We start from the raw sequence: 10,509 nt of genomic DNA on the forward strand, positions 1-10,509 counted from the left end.
CTGCAAATAGGTGGGAAATGTGGGATACAAATGTTACAAATAAATAAATACAGTAGAAACATGGCAAACTGTTGCCCCATTTTACTAATAAGCGAGCAGCAGGAGCTTATTTCTGACAATACATGTCAGGAAGGGACGGTCATCCAAATTAAATCATGACAAAATCACAGCATCCTACAGAAATATCAAGCCACACACCAACCATCCCTCTTCAAGGACCAAGGATTCTCCCATGATCTAGCATCTCTCCTTCTCTCTTTCACTCTCTCCGGTCCAACACGTCTCGCCCTCTAAAGTCTCCGTCCACAGACCGGGATCTCGCCCTCCTGTTCCTGTCCATGGTTCAGGATCTTGCCCTTTAGTCTCCATCCACAGTCTGAGATCTTGCCCTCCCGTCCCCGTCCGTGGTTTGAGATCTTGCCCTCCCGTCGCTGTCCGTGGTTTGGGATCTTGCCCTCCCGTCCCTGTTCGTGGTTCCGGATCTCCCCCTCTAGGCATGTGCTGCATTAGAGTACATGTACACAGTTACACTTTCCTTGACTCAGTTGTAACTTTGTATGAGAGCATTTGTGTGTAGCTGGGGATTATTTTTGGAGTCTCTTTTATAAAAGCAGCTAAACACGTAACTTGTCCTTATAAAATAGAAGTGTGGATTTATTTTATTTTTTAAAATTGACACTCTGTTGCAAAATTACTTTCCACATGTTTTACTTTGGTCACGCAGGTTAGGCCAATAAAGTTTCCTGAATCTGTAAAATGTGTTCTTCCCTTGATGAGAGAGGAACTCCAAGGATGTATTAATAGCTTCCTCCAGTCTAGTTGGTGATGTGCTGTGGTGAACTAGGCAAAGTCTCTGAAATGGGTCAGTTATGCACTTATTTAATAAAACTAGGCAAAATGTCTCTGAGTCTTAAATAACTGGACACAGAGATGAATTTAAAGAAACCTGAAATGTTTTTGCATAGTGTTTCAAGGAATTCTCTTTTACAGCAATCTGCGCCAATGGGTCCTGTCCCTTCCTGACTAGCAGATGGAGACAGAGAATCTGAACTTTTCCAGTAACATTACTAGTATTAGGGCTGATGCCCTGAAGTGGGGAATTATTAGGAAAGGATGATAACTAAGACCAAGAATACCATGATGCCTCTGTATCGCTCCATGGTGCGACCTCACCTTGAGTATTGTGTTCAGTTCTGGTTGCTATATCTCAAAAATGATATAGCGGAATTAGAAAAGGTTCAAAGAAGAACAGCCAAATTGGTAAAGGGGATGGGACTCCTCTCATATGAGGAAAGGCTAAAGAAGTTAGTACCATAGTAGATGATGGCCTAGTCTGCCCAACAAGATAAATTCATAGCGGGCTCTTCAGCTTAGAAAAGAGACGGCTGAGTGGAGATATGATTGAGGTCTACAAAATCCTGAGTGATGTGAAAGTGAATCAAATTTTTTTTTTTACTTTAAAAAAAAGTACAAAGACTAGGGGACACTCAATGACGTTACATAGAAATACTTTTAAAACAAATAAGAGGAAATACTTTTCACTCAATGAATAGTTAAGCTCTGGAAATCATTGCCGGAGGATGTGGTAACAATGGCTAGCATATATGGATTTAAAAAAGGTTTGGGCAAGTTCCTGCAGGAAAATTCCATAGCCTGCTATTGAGATGGACATGAGGGAAGCCACTGCTTGCCCTGGGATTGGTAGCATGGAATGTACCTACTAATTGGGTTTCTTCTAGGTACTCCTGACCTTGATTGGCCCCTGTTGGAAACAGGATACTGGGCTAGATGGACCATTGGTCTGACCCAGCATGGCTATTCTTATATTTTTATGTAAGGTAGGCCCAGGGGGCCTATCCAGACTGGGGGGGGGGGGGGGGATTGGGGGGCATTACAGGATGGAGGGGAGTTCTGAATGGCTCAGGCTGGAGGGAGGGAATGAGGGGAGCTGACCACCCCAGGCTGAATATTACCCTCATTTATTTCTTTATAATATAACCAAAGTTCATCCTTTTGATTTTGAACACACTACCAAAACTCTTATCCATGTTGTCATCACCTCCTTCTTAAACTCCTCATGGGTCTCTCAACTAAATCGTCTTTCTCTTCTTCAGTCTGTTCAAAATCTGTTGCATGACTTACCTTCTGCCATTCTTGGTACACTCACATAACAACGTTCTACTCCTGCTTCGCTGGCAAGTGCATATTTTTACAAAAGGTCTTTTTAAAGACCAACATCCACTTTCATATTGGATATCTATTGAACACAGACGGTTTATCCTGCACCTTGGAATATTTGCTTGCAGACGGATAATCCTGTACCCTGGAGCATAACAACCTCTTCTCAAGTCACTCGGCTCCATATACAGTTCAAATTCTCTTAATGATTTACAAGTCTATTCATTGTTCTACTCCTCAGTATCTCTCCCTACACCCTCCTTGGGGAACACCATTCTTCAGATGTCACTTATCAGAATACTTCTCCACTGCCAGCTCCAGACTCTGTTCCTTCCATCTCTCTGTGTGGTTCATCTGGAATAGACTTCCTGAGTCAGTACATCCTGCTCCGTCTCTGGCCCTATTCAAATTCAGGCTAAAAGCCCAACTTTTTGAGGCTGCTTTTAACACAACCCCTTTACCTGTTTAATGTAAGGTTTGATTCTTTGCGGATTTGCGGATGATACCAAACTCTGCAACAGGGTGGACACACCGGAGGGTGTGGATAGCATGAGGAAGGACACAGTGAAGCTCGAGGAATGGTCCAATATTTGGCAACTAAGATTTAATGCTAAAAAGTGCAGGGTCATTCACTTGGGTCACAAGAATCCGAGGGAACGGTATAATATAGGGGGTGGCGTGCTTCTGTGTACAAAGGAAGAGAGGGACTTGGGGGTAATTGTGTCTGATGACCTTAAAGTGGCCAAACAGGTAGAAAGGCAATGGTCAAAGCCAGAAGGATGCTTGGGTGCATAAGGAGAGGGATGACCAGCAGGAAGAAAGAGGTGATGGTGCCCTTGTATGTCTCTGGTGAGGCTCCATTTAGTTTACTGTGTGCAATTCTGGAGACTGCACATATGGAGAGATATAAACAGGATGGAATTGGTCCAGAGGGCGGCTACAAAATTGGTAAGCGGTCTTGGACATGAAACATATAAGGACAGGTTTATGAACCTCAACATGTATACGCTGGAAGAAAGGAGGGAAAGAGGAGATATAATAGAAACATTTAAATATCTCAGGGGCATTAATGTACAGGAAGAGAGCCTTTTTCAAATGAAGGAAAACTTTGGAAAGAGGGGGCACACAATAAAGTTAAGAGGAAATTGGCGTAGAAGAAATCTAAGAAAGTATTCATTTATGGAAAGGGTGGTGGAAGCATGGAATGGCCTCCCGGTGGAGGTTGTGGAGATGAGGACTGTGTCAGAGTTTAAGAAAGCATAGGACAAGCTTGTGGGATCCCTTAGGAAAAGGAGGAGTTAAGGGTTAAGGAAGATGGGCAGACTGGATGGGCCATTTGGCCGTTATCTGCTGTCATAGTTTTATGTTTCTATGTTGTATTCTTGGTGACGGGATTGCCATATCATAATTGAATCTGAGATAACTGTGCAGTATAGCATGACATGAAATTTCATTCATGACATCTTGTTTACTTATTTTCATGTGAACATAAGAATAGCCATGCTGGGTCAGAACAATGGTCCATCTAGCCCAGTATCCTGCTTCCAACAGTGACCAATCCAGGTCACATGTACCTGGCAGAAACCCAATTAGTAGTAACATTCCAGAACCCCAAAGAGTAGTAAGATTCTGGAATGCCAAGGAGTAGCAACATTCCATGCTACCAATCCCAGGGCAAGCAGTGGCTTCCTCCATGTTCATCTCAATAACAGACTATGGACTTTTCCTCCAGGAACTTGTCCAAAATTTTTAAAACCCAGACATGCTAACCGCTATACCACATCCTCTGGAAGTGCGTTCCAGAGCTTAACTATTCTTTGAGTGAAAAAATATTTCCTCCTTTTTTTGTTTTAAAAGTGTTTATATGTAATTTCAGTGAGTGTAACCCTGGTCTTTGTACTCTTTGAAAGAGTGAAAAAATCAATTCACTTCTACTCATTCTACACCACTCAGAACCCTATAGACCTCAATCATATGCCCCCCTCAGCCATCTCTTTTTAGCTGAAGACAGGGGCGTATCTTGCGTGGGGCCACAGGGGCCTGGGCCCCCGCAGATTTCGCCCTGGCCCCCCTCCCCGCCGTCAACCCTCCCCCGCTGCTTACTTTTGCTGGCGGGGGGCCCCAACCCCCGCCAGCCGAGGTCCGACCCGCAGTCTTCATATTTCGTCTTCCTCCGACTCCTCCGTGGCCATGATGTAAGTAACGCTGCTGATTCGTTGAATCCAGTTCGAAGTCTGACGTCGCAGCACGTTGTACGCACATACAACGTGCTGCGATGTCAGACTCCGAACTGGATTCAACAAATCAGCAGCGTTACTTACATCATGGCCATGGAGGAGTCGGAGGAAGACGAAATATGAAGACTGCGGGTTGGACCTCGGCTGGTGGGGGTTGGGGCCCCCCGCCAGCAAAAGTAAGCAGCGGGGGAGGGTTGACGGCGGGGGGGGGAGGGGGTGGAGAGTGGCGGCGGCGGGGGGGGGGGAGGGGAGGCAAAAATGTACCCCCCTTCTCTGGCTCTGGCCCCCCTACTGCCGGATTCCAGATACGCCCCTGGCTGAAGAGCCCTAACCTCTCTGCTACTTCAGTCACGTATTGATAACTTTACCATCAACCTGTTGTTGTAGTCTCAATCAGCCGCTTACCTCAAGTCTACCAAACAATACAAAGTTCCACAAAGTGTACTTTACCTTGGCATAGAAACTCCTTTTTCCCCTCTCCACAAGCATCTAAATAAGTTGAACAATGAAAACAAATTTATCGCAGCAATGTCTTAGATTTCAGAAGTTCATCTCCTTCCATCTGCAGTGCTTTTTTTTTCTTTTTCTTTTGGCCGCTGCCCTTTCCATGCCCCCTTTTTTAAACAGCTGGAAGAATTCCTGCCTTGTTTCTGAAATGAAAGCTCATTGCCTTTTGTGTACATTGCTGACATAGAAAGGAACCTTTCCTGTGAGGAAGCTAGTCTGCAATAGCAAAGTCAACATGTGAAGAGAGATCAAACTGCCAGGAAAAAAAGGAGCCCATCACCCAAGTGGTTTCTGTGAAAAGGGGAAGTATGGATAGGAAAGGAATGTTCATACATATCCTGTCTGCACACACATATGGTGTAGAAGTGACGCCCAAACATTTTTCTTTCAGGACTTATCAAGTGTTATAGCAAAAGCCTAGGATAGATTCATTACAAAATACAAGTCATTTCATATTTAGGGCTCTTTTTACTAACATCTCATTTAAAATATATTTTTTATTTCAGAATTAATAACCAACAAGACAACAATAATAATAACACGGGCCTTTTACAGAGCTGTGCATTTTTAGCTCACGGTAAAAATCAGCTGGCAGTAAACGCTGAGATGCCCATTGACTTCTCAGCATTTACCGCCAGCTGATTTTTACCTTGGGCTAAAAACGCTAGTGCGGCTTTGTAAAAGACCTCTGTAGATTGTTTAATATATCCCTTGAACCCAAAACCCACACCCCTTCCCCCACCCCACCGTAGAAGAACTGAACTTCTTGGCTTGGCGGACTTTTATCAATCTGAGAGTCATAATTTATGTGATAAGACTGTTCATAAAGGTTCCCATATTTGTTGGACTTTCTGCCAGCGGGCAGGATGATTCTAACCAGCCTTGAGGCATTCCATGACCATTACAACATACAGTAAATTCTGCCATTGAGTCCAGTTAGATGCAATGTTACTTAACCATTGTATCAAGATGACTCTTCTTGACCAAGAACAAGTAGTGCAGGAGGGTACTTGTAGCCTTATTTGGTTTAGGTACAAAAGTATCACAGCAGTCAAACAAGGAAACAGTAGTTAAAAGTGGAAGACGTAGGTCAAAAATTTGTTGAACTTGGTTTGAGATTTCTCCCCAAAAATGTTGTATCACTGGGCAGGACCAAAATGTGACCTAGAGGCACTTCACATTCTGCAATTTTAAGCATTGACTACTTTTACTTTGTGCTACTCCCATCAAAAGTGCTCTGTGAGCTAACATCCCAGTTTAAGCACTGTGGTCAGTGCTGATTTGAAATGCTCACCACAGTATTTATGTTTATACCTGGATATTCAGAGCCTGGCCATACCTGGTGAGACAAAACAGTGGGTTTTAAGCCTGTAAACTGTATTATTTCTTGCAGGTGTATTTCTCTAGTTTGGCCAGCAGGTAGTGCATGTTTATGTTTAAAGCTGTTACCAAGAAATGACTGTTCCCTCATTAGTTAACACAGATAAGAGGTAATCTGCAGTGATGTGGCCAGCTATTTTTAAAACGTGTTGTTCTGGGCTCTGATTGGCCCTGGAGCTCAACTCATCTAGGAAATACTGGATTTTTCTCCAGTCTCAGCTTGGAAGTAGAGAATGAAAGATCTCTTTACTGAGACCCTGTAAGTAGTTATATTCTGTAACCTGTGAGCAGCTACATTTCCTGTACTTCCCAGGCACTATTCGAGAAGTGAACAAATCTATATATATAAAAGGCAAGACCAACGTTCTGAAGCCTCCAGCCGGAAGTGTGAAGCGCCAGAGATATCCGGTTTCCCCATGAGTGAAGGAAAACAGCACAGCACGAAATCCCTCTCTCTAACAGTGAAGGACTCAGAGGGGGAGGGGAGAGAGATGCCCTCACTCTCTCTGTAACACAGAACAGCAGGAAACTTAACACTGGACTCCAAGGGGGGAGGGAGAGAGGGCAGAGGGCAGGGACACACACTCCCACATGCACACTCTGAAGAAAACCTTGCTAGCCCCCGTTTCATTTGCATCAGAAACGGGCCTTTTTTTACTAGTGTTTAGATAGTTTTATAATGGATCCATATTCAGTTACCTATTATTATGTGCCGTTTTTGTTCCATCTGTTTTTATGGTTCACTGCAATATTTTTCATGATAATAAACAATTTTGTTCATTGCCTGTGCTTGTCTGGACTGACTAAGAATCCTGGTGGTTTGTGTGGTGGGTCTGTGGGTGCTTTCTAGGAACTGTGGGACCACTGGGAGTGTGGTCCCAGTAATCTAGGAATCACTGGGGATAATTTGAGAGAGGGAGACTCGCCCAGAGGCGGTTGGAACCCAGTTGGTGGAAGGAGGGTGCAAGTGTAGAGAACAAGCGGCAGGTGCAGGCGGACCTGAGCTATGCTGGGGATAGACCCTCTAAGTGGCCGCGGAGTAGCCCCAGTTTGGAGGCTAGATGTTTCGTGACGCCTGGATACTGCCGATGCTCAAGAAATTGTTTTATTTAATTTTTGTTATGTGCGATTTTATTGTTATTAGAACTGCCAGTCCCTTTGTTTAAAGCAGACAATATTTTGTTTGTGTGATGACTCTATAGGACTCACCTGACTTGAGTGTTTTTGTTTTGGGAGGCACGGGCCACCCCAGAGCCTGCTTTCAAATAGGGCCAGACCAGTGGTGTAGCCAGACCTTGTACTTTGGAAGGGCCCAGCATTAACTTGTGTGGGCCCTTCCACACTCCCCCCTGTAGATATATAAAATACACATTTTTAAACCTTCCCCTTGGGCCCCCCTCCACCCATGGACCAGTAGCTGCCCCTCTCTTTAAACCCCCTTGTCTCTCCCCAGTATACCTCAGTGGCATCCCCAGTGACAGCAGCAACTCATTTGTGTGCCTGCGGAGCTCCACAGACTTTTCTTCTTCCGCGTCCTGCCCTGCTGATGAGTTGACATGGACACTGTTGAGGGTACACTAGGGAAGGGCAGATACTGGGTTGATGGATGAGAGGGAGAGAGGGGAGTGAGAGGCCGCTATTGGATGAGCCTAAGCCAAAAATGTGTACAACACCATTGATGCTGCCAGTTCAGCAGACGCTTTTTCAAATTTGCTTCTTGAACCGTAGTCTCTCATATTGGTTTGATGGGGGGGGGGGGGGGGGGGTTCCTGAGGAAGGAGCAATCTGAAACGGAGCTCTGTGAGCCCTCATTTTTAGGATAAGACTTTGGTGCAGGAGCATGAAGACAGATTCAAAAAAATCTTCTCACACAGATAAGTGACTTGTATAATCAGACTGGGGGAGACCTCAGAGTGTGTGAAGCTTTATGTAGCACTATTTATGTTTGTGCATCTTGATTTTTGACTTTTGTCGTTTTCAATTTTTGTTGGGGACACTTTTCAGTGGCATTTTTGACACTCATATATTGTGTGCAGCACAGTGAGGTTTTTTTTTTTTTTAATTTATATAGGTGCGATGGCAAACTTATGGATGTGAAACAAAGTTTAAATGGGAGCTAAATCAGCTCCTGTTCAGCACTCTATTGGTCAGGCTTGATTACCTGTTGGAATACTGAAAGCTGCCATTTTGCACTGTATTAATATTTATTAGGGCTGCATTTTGATTAAAAATTGTAGTCGTGATTAATTGCATGACTAAAAAAGTTTAATCTCATGATTATACATATGATTAAAAATTGTAATCTTGTGATTAATTGCATGATTAAAGGCAGGGCATAGCCAGCAGTCCATTAGGGAGGGCACAGGAGGGGAAGGGGCACAAGGATGGACTGGGGAGGACACATATTTACTCTCCCTCCCACCCCCACATTAAATATCGTACCTTTGCTAGTGGGGATGCCAAAGCCCTGTCAGTCAAAAAAATCCATTGCCAAAGCGGCCCCCTTCCTCCTTGTGCTGCCTCAGGAGCGAGGAAGTCAGTGGGGTGCCTCCAGCCACAGATGCCATCACTCCCTGAACATGCTCAGTTCATGCGCATGCTTGGGAGTCAGTGGCTGGAGGTAGCCAGCTGACTTTCTTGCTCCTGAGGCAATACAAGGAGGCAGGGAGTGACTCGTGCAGGGGATTTCTTTGGCTGGCAGGGCTTGAGCTACCTCACCAGCCATTGAACAGGTACTGCAGCTTTGGAGGAGGCCCCCCCTCTCCTGTGGGAATGCCGAGTAAATGACCAACATCTTCCTTTCTCCCTCCTCCAGGTCCAACTCCCTTCCTCCCCTCTACTTCCAGGTCCATTATCTCTCTCTCTCTCTTCCAACCTCCCCCACCCCTCTGAGTCCAACACCTCTCTCATTTTCTTCCTTCCCTCCACCCTCTCCACCCCAGGTCCATAATCTCTCTTTTCCTCTTTCTGAGCCCAACATCTCTCTCTCTCCCTTCTCCCTCCCATCCATCTTTCTCTCCCTCAGTTTGGCATCTCTCCCTATTTCCCCCCGCCTCCCCCCCTCCGGTGCACAGTCCAGCATCTCTCCCTCTCCCCCCCCCCCCCCAGCTACCTGAGGTTCTCCCTTCTGACCCATCCCAAACAGGAAGTTATGTCAGAAGGGGGCAGGATTCAGGTCCAGTGTTAGGGGGGAGGGGCAAACAGGGCAGTTGCTCTTGGCCCCACAGTTCCAGGGGACCCCCGTGGTCCACCATATCTTCTCCCTTCTTGCCACCCTGATCCGAGGTCTCCCTCCTTTCCCTGACTACCTTACATCCTGTTCTTGTTGACAGGAGATCATCTCTGTGGCAGTGATTCTGATACACTGCCTGTGACTGCCCCAGAGCTGTTTTTCTGACGCATTCCACCCCCTTCTGATGCAATTTCCTGTTTGGAATGCGGCAGCGGAACAGTGCCGGGGGAATCACAGGCAGCGTATCAGAATCACTTCTGCGGCGACAATCCCCTACCAACAAGAACAGTTGCGAGACAGAAAGAAATTCTAGTATTCGTTAATATAGAAACAGAAAAATGTAGACAAAGACCGTATGGCCCATGGAGGGGCGGGCTGACAGTGACCTGGGTTCCCAGGCAGTAAGGGTCATTGGGGCCCCTCTGACTGCTGCCCCCCACCTCTGTACTACCACCACCCTCCTCCCACACACTACAGTTCCCTGAGCTTCAGTTGGCCCTTCCTGGTCCTACCTTGAAGGGCCCTGGTAGTCTACTCTAGTGGTTTCTTCGGGGGGGGGGGGAGAAAAGAACCCCACTCTTTTCTGCCCACTATCGCTATTCTGCCTGGCACTGCCGTGTTTTCAAAATGGGTGCCAAGATTTCCCTACGGCAGTCTCAGCAGCCATTTTTAAAACACGGATGAGCAGGGCAGAATCGTTGCAGAGCTTCCTTTCAGCTGAAAGAGTCTTGCCTCCTGTGCATTTTGCCATATAAATATTTAAATGTCTCTATCATATCTCCCCTCTCCCGCCTTTCTTCCAAACTATAAATATAGAGAGCTTGAAGTCTGTCCCTATAAGCTTTATGACAAAGACCACTGACCATTTTATTAGCCACCCTCTGGGTTGACTCCTAAAATGTTCCGTGGTCTTTGCCATAAAGCGTATGGGGACTGACTTAAAGATCTCAATATGTATACTTTGGAAGAAAGGCA

Source organism: Microcaecilia unicolor, chromosome 4, assembly GCF_901765095.1.
Source record: "Microcaecilia unicolor chromosome 4, aMicUni1.1, whole genome shotgun sequence".
Taxonomy (NCBI): Eukaryota; Metazoa; Chordata; class Amphibia; order Gymnophiona; family Siphonopidae; genus Microcaecilia; species Microcaecilia unicolor.